Source organism: Pinus tabuliformis, chromosome 2_1, assembly GCF_031772625.1.
Source record: "Pinus tabuliformis cultivar Carrire ecotype Pingquan chromosome 2_1, CPIR1, whole genome shotgun sequence".
NCBI classification, from domain to species: Eukaryota; Viridiplantae; Streptophyta; class Pinopsida; order Pinales; family Pinaceae; genus Pinus; species Pinus tabuliformis.
Window position 1 is genome coordinate 917,097,598 of NC_142299.1, and position 10,419 is coordinate 917,108,016.

A 10,419-nucleotide genomic window follows, 5' to 3' on the forward strand; every position below is an offset into this window, starting at 1 on the left:
AAAGCATTTTTGTTTGTTTGTTTGTATTTTAGGTTCTTTTTTTCACTGTATAAGTTATTTGCAATGGTAACATGTTTATTATGAATATTTTCTATGGTAAAAACTTCAATTTTTAATTATTTTAGGTTTTAAAGTTTTTTTCTTAGGAATTTAGTGAAATAAATTAAAAAAATATGATTTTTTGTTATTTAAAATGCATTTTAAATTTGAAAAAAATTGACCAGAAATATGCCCAAAAAAATTCCAAAACATAAAAAATCTAAACTTTAACCACTAAATAAAGAAATGAGGAGCTTTAGATTGACATGATGAATATGGTTTTTTTTCCAGAAAAAAGGACATAACTATTATTTATGAGAAAAAGATAGTTACATGCAACAAACACACCTAGTATGTTTTGATATACAATGGGGAGATCCCCTTTCGAAAGGAAGTCTCAATGGATGATTGAATGCCACAAAAAAAAACAAGAATAAAAATCTAGGGTAGAACCCATCAATTGAGATGCAAAATTAGACATAAAGCATAGGCTGAGAGGTTGCCCAACAAACATACAGAAAAACCAAGAAATATGGAAAGGTAGAGCCGAGAGAGAGGCAATAAAATCAAATCTTGTAAGCCAAAGCTAGAGAGTGTTTAAAACAAATAATAGATAGGCGCAAAGCCACAAGAGAAAAGAGAAAGATTATTGAGGAAGGCCCTCAAAAAGCCACATTTGATATGTACTCCTCGCCCCATTCCATTGTTCCGTCACTGACCAAAAGCCAGGGGCCAACTCCAAACCATATTTGGAGAGTCTTTTAGCCAAAAAATTCCACTCCTTGAAGATGTGGGAAACAACAAAGAAAGCAAACAACTATTTTAGCCACATTAAATCAAAGACTAAAGGGATTAAATCAATCTTTCTGCATTCTTGAATTTTCCTGAGCCAATTCACAACCAACAACTAGTCCCCATATATTTACAGTTTCTACACACCTTAATCTAGGGAAAACAACAAAATGCTTTTGTAAGCAACTGATTCAGCCCAATCGTTTGATCCCCTTCCCACCCCTAATGCGACTTCAAAATGGTGAGAACGTGAAGGGTGAGAACAAAATTTCCCTCACAGCGAGCTTCTCCGATTAGAGAGGCACCATCAAATGGGCCCCATGACTTATTGCTATCTGGATCAATATTAGTGATCAATTTGGGGGGTGCCCCATCCTTCATTTGGGGGAAGTGACACAGAATTGCCACAGCCTCTACTACAATGTGATATGGATTTGAGGCCTTGTCCAAAAGGATGACCTTATTCTTGGCCAACTAGATACCCCAAATGAGAATGAGCGGAAAGGATTTGACCTGATTGTGATCATGTATTGTGAACCACCTCCTCTAGGCTTCATCAACTAACAAGCCATCCCAATGAAGTCTCAACCTTAGTGAACCAACACAACTTGACCATACATGTTTGTTGAAGTGAAGTTGAAGAAAACATGGTTCAAAGACTCCTCATTATTCTTACAGAGGGCACACCATCTAGGCCCTACCGTAAATATTCTTTGGAGTACATTCCACACATGAAAATTGTTTTCCAGTAGAAACCACATGAATAAATTTTCCTTAGGAGGACATTTTTCCTTGTAGCTTTGTCTCCATCACCATCGCTCCTCCCTGGGGGCCAAATCAACAAAAAGCAATGCATAACCATCCTTAGGAGAATATACCCCCGGGGGAGAGTCCTTCCACACCAACTTATATTCCTTGTTTGTGAGGTGGATATGTCCCAATTTCAATGCATTTAGATATGCATGCCACCCTATACAAAATTCCATAGCAAGCCCCAAATCCTCAGCAGATCTCCAGCCTTGCCTCTAGATCGATGAAGACCTAGAATCTACCACATGATCTAGAATAACCAAACCCATGTCTCTTAAGGCCTCAATCATATTTGGTGGAATTCTATGGCTCTGACCATTTCCTGGCCAATATTCCAGTCCCACTCTGACCTTGCTACCCATCCCTATCTTCCAGGCCAAAAAAATTTCAATTACATCAAACGAATTAAGCAAAGCTCTCCAGGTGAGCGAGGCATTAGCAGGAGGCTTCTCCTCCCTTCCAATCCAGTCCTCCAATGCCTTTGGGGAAATATATTTTTGAGTAACTCACTTGGAACATATACTATTGGAGGATAGTAGCCTCCAATCAACTTTTGCTGCCAGAGCATGTGCGAAAGTGAAAATGTTCTTCAGCCCCCAACCCCGCAACTTTTTGAGGAGATAATTTTTTTCCCACTTGATCTAAGGGAGCATGGGTTGATCTTATTTACTAGACCATAAGAACCTAAACCAAAGCCTCCTAATGTTTTCCAATATTAATTTCAGGATCCATGCCAGAGATGACCAATACACCGGAATGGCCTCCAGCATAGACTTGATCAACACCAATCTTCCTACATGAGACAACCACCTAAAATACCAACCTTTTATCCTCTTTCAATCTTGGCGATCAACCAGTACCAGTCCTCCTTTTTATAGCAATTGGGATTTATCTAGAAACTAATGTATTTAAGGCCTTCATCCAGATCCTTTATTTCGTAAGGGAATAGGTGAGGAAGCCTCCTCCGCTCCCTGCCATCTAAATTGTTAACCACAAAAATGGATTTTTTGGGATTGATAATCATCCTTATTTCCTTGCTAAATGAATAAAGGATATTTTTGAGGCTAGCTAGCTCCGCTAGCCCACCATTGGAGAAAATAACAATATCATCGACAAAAAATAAGTGGGTCAGGTAGAAATCCCTGGTCACTAGAGATCCTTGGAATTGTCGCCTTCTCTTAGCATTTGAAATGAGGTGAATGGGAGCTTCTGTAACAAGTAAGAAGAGAAAGGGAGAGATTGGGAAGCCTTGATGAAGCCCTATCTGAGCATGGAAGAAAGGGGACGAAGCCCCATTAGTGAGGACTACAAATGAGGTAGACTGAATACAATTCATTACCCAAATAAAAAATTCCACACCAAACCCCAAGTGATTTAGCAATAGCCTCAGATAAATCCAACTGACCCTATCAAATGCTTTGGAAAGACCAATTTTCATAATCACACCCTTTGGATCTAAAATCTTGAGGCTTTGTAGAGCTTCTTGTGTTGCCCCCACTGCCTCATGGATTTTTCTATCCTCCAAAAATACTAAATTTCTCCTTCTTAATTGAGGCTGAAAGGATTGGATTTAGCGTGTTAGTAATTATCTTTGCTATGATTTTATATACAACAGAACACCGAGAAATCTTTGAAAGAGTCAGGGGTATCCTTCTTGGGAATTAACACCAGGAAGGTCGAATTGAATGTAGGGAGGATCATACATTCTCTACGAGATTCTTCAACTACCTTTAATAGGTCACCCCAAAAATATCATAAATCCCAAGGAAAAATTCCACCCCGCACCCATCCGCTCCTAGACTCTTATCCTTCTGGAATTTAAACAACACATCTTTCAGCTCATCTTCAGAGATCCGGGCCATCAACCCTCTATTTCCTACTTCATCAATAAAAATTGGAAACAACATTGCTTTATGAATGACCTCCTATATATTTTCTTCCTCAGGAGCCTTGATAATGTTTTCAAAGTAGGCCTTACCAAGCCTAGCCAGACCCTCAAAGTCTGGTACCTCTTGACCCTCCTCGTTCTTCATGCTCTAGATGGTGTTGGTCAATTTCTTTCCTCTGGCAAAAGCTTGGAAGAACTTGGTGTTTTCATCACTACATGACAACCAAGTTTCCCTACTTCTTAGGTCTCTCACTCGCTCCCTAAGTGATATCTCAATCTACTGAAGCTCCTTATGTTTGGATTCCTTCTGGGCCGAGGCCTAACATCTGGTTTCCTTTTCTAGATTCTTTAAGTCCTCCTCAATTTTTTTGGTCACAGACCTCTGAACTCTTAGGTCAAAAGGGAGCCAGGCATTTCTTGCTAATTTAAAGAAAGACTTCTCTCTAAGCCAAGAGGAGTTGGACTTAAATGGTCCTTGTGGCTTCCTGGTACCACCAATCACTTCAAGAAGAATAGGGGAGTGGTTCGACAACTTGCCATCAGAGATCCATTTTTTAAGCATCAAGTTACCATCAATGGGTCCTTCTTCTACTAAGAAACAATCTAGCTTATTTCCTATCCTATCATCCCTAGTTCTTCTATTCCTCCACGTAGGATTGATCTTGATCAATTCCACATCCACCAACCTGCTATCTTCTAATATATTGATGAAGAAGTCAGTAAAGTGATTCGGGATGGATCTGGGGCCCATGACTCTTTTTAACCCAGTGAAAAGTTGAGATCCCCTCTTAAAATCAAATTTGAGGAGCACATAAGCTCTTTGTTCAATAGGGAGTCCAAAAACTCCTGCCTATTCCTACATGGTCCATACACATTAAGGAGAGTGAAATACCGAGCTAGGCTATCACAAAAAACTTCACTCCCAAGCCCCAAATCAAATCCTCAACTTATTTTCACCTGGATAGACCTTGGAAGCCAACCTATTTCCATACCCCTTGCACTTCTAGTGGCATCAGGCCCCAATAACTTCCATCCCGGGAGAAAAGCCTCCAAAGCCCTAACAACTACATCCCAAGGACCGAGAGTTTCTTGAAGAAATATGACCTCTGGCTTCTCAATATCTATGAGCCTCTTGAGAGCAGGTTTTTTAAGAGGACACACTACCCACCTACAGTTGAATGAGAGTAATTTCATTGTGGCACAATCGTTGGGGCTTGCACTGCTCCAAGTGCCCCTTTGATTTACTGTTGTCTAACCACGACCAGATCCACCATGCATTTTTATTTCTCTTTGATTAGAAGAGATTTACGCCCTCTCCCCCTCCCTTCCAAGGAAGCACTCTTCATCTTGCTTAGCCCCGACCCTAGACCATCTAGAGGCACCAAGATTTGCTTTGAATGAAAGGTATAGGATTGATATCTCTCCTCTGAGCACTATGACAACGACAGATCTAGTTTGAACGACAAGGCTGCTAGAACGTTATGCCCATACGACCTTATAGGCGACACCTGGGCTGAATACTTAGTGTCCCCTCCATCCTCCATCCATACCCCCAGGGCTTTTGACTGACTCCACGACAACTGTGGCTCTACGTTCTTCTAAAAAAAACTCAGATTGAGCATGCTAGCGAAACCTAAAAGAAGAGAAGAAGAGATAGGGGGAAGATATACAACCACTGAAAGAGGAGGAAAGTAATGTTGCTTTTGATAATTATACTATGAGAGGAGGATTTCCATCGACTGAGGATTGATGACACTCCTCGGCTTCAAAGATTCGCAACGCACCTCCTCCTATCTAAGCTTAAGAACAGGAGTTGATTCAGGGTTTTTTGCCTCCGTCCTGCTTTCATCTATGGCCAAATCCTATTTCGCCATTTGTTGCTTCAAGATGCAACCATCCTTACGATTGGAATTCAACTTGCATTCCTTAACCAGGTGGCCATGATCATGGAATCTACGACAATGGAACTAGACCCCTCCATAATTTAGTTGCTGAGGATCCAAATCTCATTCCTCCATTTTTATTTTCAATTCCATCGGCAGACTCACCCTAAGATGCATGTTGACCATAATTATGGCCATTCTAAAATCCCCAGTGACTTCAAAATCCCGATCATGATCGAGATAGCTCCCCTGAAGATTGCCAATTCTTTGAAACGATTGGTCGTTCCACAAGTTCGAGAAAAACCACGAAAGCCTAACCCATAGAGGAGCCAACTCTTGTTTCTCCTTCAATGCATTGAATGTAGGTGTTCAGTGAAAAAAAACCACTAGAACCTTCATGATGTGCCAAGCGCGCTGAGAAAATTTCCTTGTGTCCTTCATTGCCTCGAAGGACAGTTGAATCCACTATTGGCCAACTTTCCAACCTTCAAGTATTTGGCCACTACCAGTCGAAGCTCTGACTCTGCCCATTTAGAGACCTTGGCCTTGTATAAGAAGTGTCCCCTCGGCCTCCCAACTAGAGAGAGCTCCACCATCTTCTGTGCTTCTTGAATCCCCACGTCTTTACCTAGAAAAATTAATGAAGGGGAAGGAGCTTTTTCAATGCCCTTCAACCTCTTCATTTTACCTATTGTTGCCAACCCTTCCACATTAGGGGCTTAAATACCTCCTGAAGACTCCTCAACCAATTTTTTTTATGCTCCACACTTCTCGCTTCGCTTAAAGTAGATGCCTAAACCCCTTCTACCTGATGGGTTGTGCACCAGACATAAGGTTTACCGCCCCGATCCTCCACCAATCCCGAAATCTCGCTGGAGCCCACCATTGCAGTAAATATGTGATGCGAAGAATCTGGAGCTGCAACATTATTTCTCCTTTTCTTGTCTGTCTGATTATGAAGAACCTTAGATAGGGAACACTGACCAATAATCGCTGAGACACTTCCTCGAAGCCCACTCCCTAACAAAACAAGGCCCTAAGAAAATGTGTTCCCCCTCATCCGGATGCGTTTCAAAGTCTACCGCATCCTCTCACTCCATCGATCACCCTCCCACACCTCACAACAACAAGTATATTACACATGAAACAAAATTATGATGATGGTCAATATGGTTACTCATGGTGAACCTCTATTAAATCAAATAAAAAAAATATTTCATTTTTTATTTTAAATTCAAATTAATTTATATTTTAAATATTTTTTAATAATAAATATAGTAATTTGTTTTAAACAATTAATTGTACTTAAATAAAATATTAATTAAATTAAGGTCCAAAACAATAATTCTTATTATTTAATTAAATTTTATTATATATATATATATATATATATATATATATATCATGTAACATAACTATATAACTATATATAACATAACTATAACTATAACATCACACACACACACACACACACATATTCATGTTCAAGTTTCAACAATGCATCATTGATACATACATTAAATCCATGATGAAAAGTGAATTTAAAGTGAATATAAACATTTTGACTCTTTTCTAATTTGTACCATATTGTTTCATTATGTAGTGTGTTGTACAAGAAACATTATTTTCATGTGCTTGCACCTAGTACATATCATGTGTCAAAGTCAAACATTATAAGAACTTGTCATATGGAGTATTTGGTCGGCATGAAATTTTATTAGTTTTTCAAATAGGTTTATTTCAATTTTTTTTTGAATTTTTATTTATTTTTATTATATATATATATATATATATATATATATATATTTACATATTTCTACTCTATGAATAAAATGCACTATTTAGAAATGGGAAAAACTATAAGTTAAATTTGATCACTTCTTTTGATTGTGTTTACATGGAACTAAATACTTTGGTTGATAATTGATCAAAAAAGAGACTTTAAAGTTTAGGACTTCATCCTAGATTATTCCACTTGAGTTTATAAATGGTTTTCTTGTCAACATTTCTTTCTTGGATTAATTTACATGTATTATAGGTAATTTGCAGAGCCATCTGTTGGGTGTGGAGCCTGATTATCTTCCTTATTCAGAGGTATTGCCGCATTGGATGTTGGGTCCCTATAATACTAGTGATTACCCCATTACTATTGTAGTTATACCCCTTATTAATATTGTTGTTCCCCTATTGCCCCCATATTGTTATTACTGTGCCCCATAGAATCCCTCTATTGTTACTTTTGTGGCTTTATATTATTTTTGTTAGGTCGGCTGGGTTATATTGTGACTCCTTAGACTCCTATATATAGAAAGGAGGTTGTGTCATTTGAATCATCAAAGAATTGTTCATTTGTGTAATGTAAAGGAGGTTTCCCCCTCGAAGAGGCATAATTCTAAGGCATTGATCTCTCTTTTCTATCTTTTTGTGAGCTAGTTTCATAACATTTGGTATCAAAGCTTTGGATTCTAGGGTTTCGCTGCTCCAAACAGGTCATCATGGAATTTTCGCTATAATTTTTTTTTTTTTTTTTTTTTGCGACATTTCAGAAGTTGCAAAAAAAACCCATTTGAGAAGAAATCACGCTGCACCTCGGGTTCAAATTTCAGAGATTTTTGCGCTATATTTACAGAGATATTATCTGAGGAGTTGGTCTTTTTGCAGACTCCTGAATTACATTCCAAACAGGTGACCTAGGGAAAATCGTCATAACTTTCTCTTTTGGGATCAGATTGAAATTTTATAAGAAGGTACAGAAAGAGGACGGACTGTAGTTTCTTGTATGCATTTTTCAGATCCAAAGGTCGAAACAGTGACTCGTGGCACGTCGTACAAGTTCGCTCTACTGAACTAGTCTATAATCAAGTCACTGTGGGAGATTTCACATAACTCTTCCTTGGAGAATCCAATTTGGGTCAGACTTGTGGCATTGGAAAGAGGACACAGAGGGCTACTACAGGTCACAAATTTAGAACTAGATGATTGGAAAGTACAGAGATACATCAGAGGCAATATCAAGCTCCTACAAAGTGAAAAAAGGTGTGTAGATTTTCTTAAATTTTTGCTTAAGCTTGGTTTGAAAATTTATTTTGAAGGAATTCAAAGGGCATAGTAGAGCATTATTATCGGTAACTGATGCCCCGAGGAAAGAAAATGCAAACACCTAGTAAGGAACCTGAAAGCTCTAGCATGACTCATGAAGAAGAAGAAGAAATGCTACATGATATATCAAAATTACAAGAACAAGTGCAACAAGTGTCACTTGCACAAAAAGCAACAAAATCTAAGATGGATGGTTTAAGGAAAGATGTAGAAGCTAAGATGGATGGTTTAAAGAAAGGTGTAGAAGCTAAGATGGATTGTTTAAAGAAAGATGTAGAAGCTAAGATGGATAGCATGGAAGCTAAGGTGAATGGCATGGACGCTAAAATTGATGGCATGGATGATAAGATGGAAGAATTGAAGATAAATATGAATAAGTTGCTACAAGAAATGGTCACTAAGGGTGAAAGGGTACTAAAGGAAACTCATGATGAGAACAAAAGAAATGTTAATCATGATTCCATAGACTCTAATGTTGGATCGAAGACTCACCATATTCCAAAAATCGATATGAGGAAGTTTGATGGCAAGGATCCCGCCACATGGATATTACAGATGGAGCAATTCTTCGATCTCAATAATGTGCAAAACACACAAAAGGTACGTATGGCAACTTTATATTTGGAACCAAATCAGTTTGTATGGTATCAATGGCTTTGCTCTCGTAAACAATTTATCACTTGGGCAATTTTTACGGAAGAATTGATAGCACATTATGAGGATACAAAAAGCAACACTTTTTTTAGCCAATTGATAAGTCTCAAACAAAAGGGTTCAATAATGGAGCACATTGAGGAGTTCCAAAAATTGAACATAAGGGTAAAAGATATTCCAGAGGAGCATAGGATTGATGTGTTCATAGGGTCTTTAAAGGATAATATCCAACATGATGTTCGCCTTTGGGAACCTGATTCATTAGAGAAGGCATTCAGGTTAGCAAGAAAAATGGAAAGCAAAATTATGGCAACCAGGAAGCATACCACTCACAACTATAAAGACGGAAGTGTTTTTGCCCCTAGTCTTCCACAACCTATAAGGTTGACACCACAACAATTGGAAGAAAAAAGAGCAAAAGGGCTTTGTTACAGTTGTGATAGCAAATACACTAAAGGTCATAAGTGTGCTGAGAAGAAATTATTCTACATAGATTGTGAAGAGGAAGAAGAAAAGGAGCAAGAAAGGTCAAAAGAAGAGGATATACTCCAGGAACAAAGCCTAGATGAAGAACAAATAAATCCGACCATATCTTGTAATGCATTGGCGGGAATTACCACTCCTCAAACCATCAAGATAGAAGGACAAATCAAGAAGAAAAAGGTAATAGTGTTGATTGATTCAGGAAGCACCCACAATTTTATTCATTGTAAGGTAGCAAAAGAATTGAATTGCTTCCTATATCCAGCACCAGAGTGTCAAGTGATGATTGCAAATGGAGGAACAATAAATTGCTCTGGAAAGTGCCATAATATCAAGCTATCCATGGGAGAATATGTATTGACTAGCCCAATGCTTTCCATTCCAATGGGAGGTGCTGATGTTGTACTAGGAGTCCAATGGCTACAATCCTTGGGTACAATAGCTTTTAATTTTCAAGAACTTTTCATCAAATTTTCTACGAAAGGAAAGGAAGTTGAATTAAGGGGTATTGCAGGGAAACCAGGAAAGATAATCAGCTCTAATGGTATGACAAAGCTTCTAAAAAAGGAGCAAAGAGGTGTAATTGCACAATTATGTTCGCTAGATGTTTCCACATTGGAATCATCTATTTCTCCAGATCTCCAAAAAGTCTTGGACAATCATTCCAAGGTATTTGAGACTCCCAAAGGTCTCCCACCTATGCGTGATCATGATCATGCTATTCATCTGATTCCAGGAAGTGTTCCTCCAAACATCAGGCCGTACAGATAT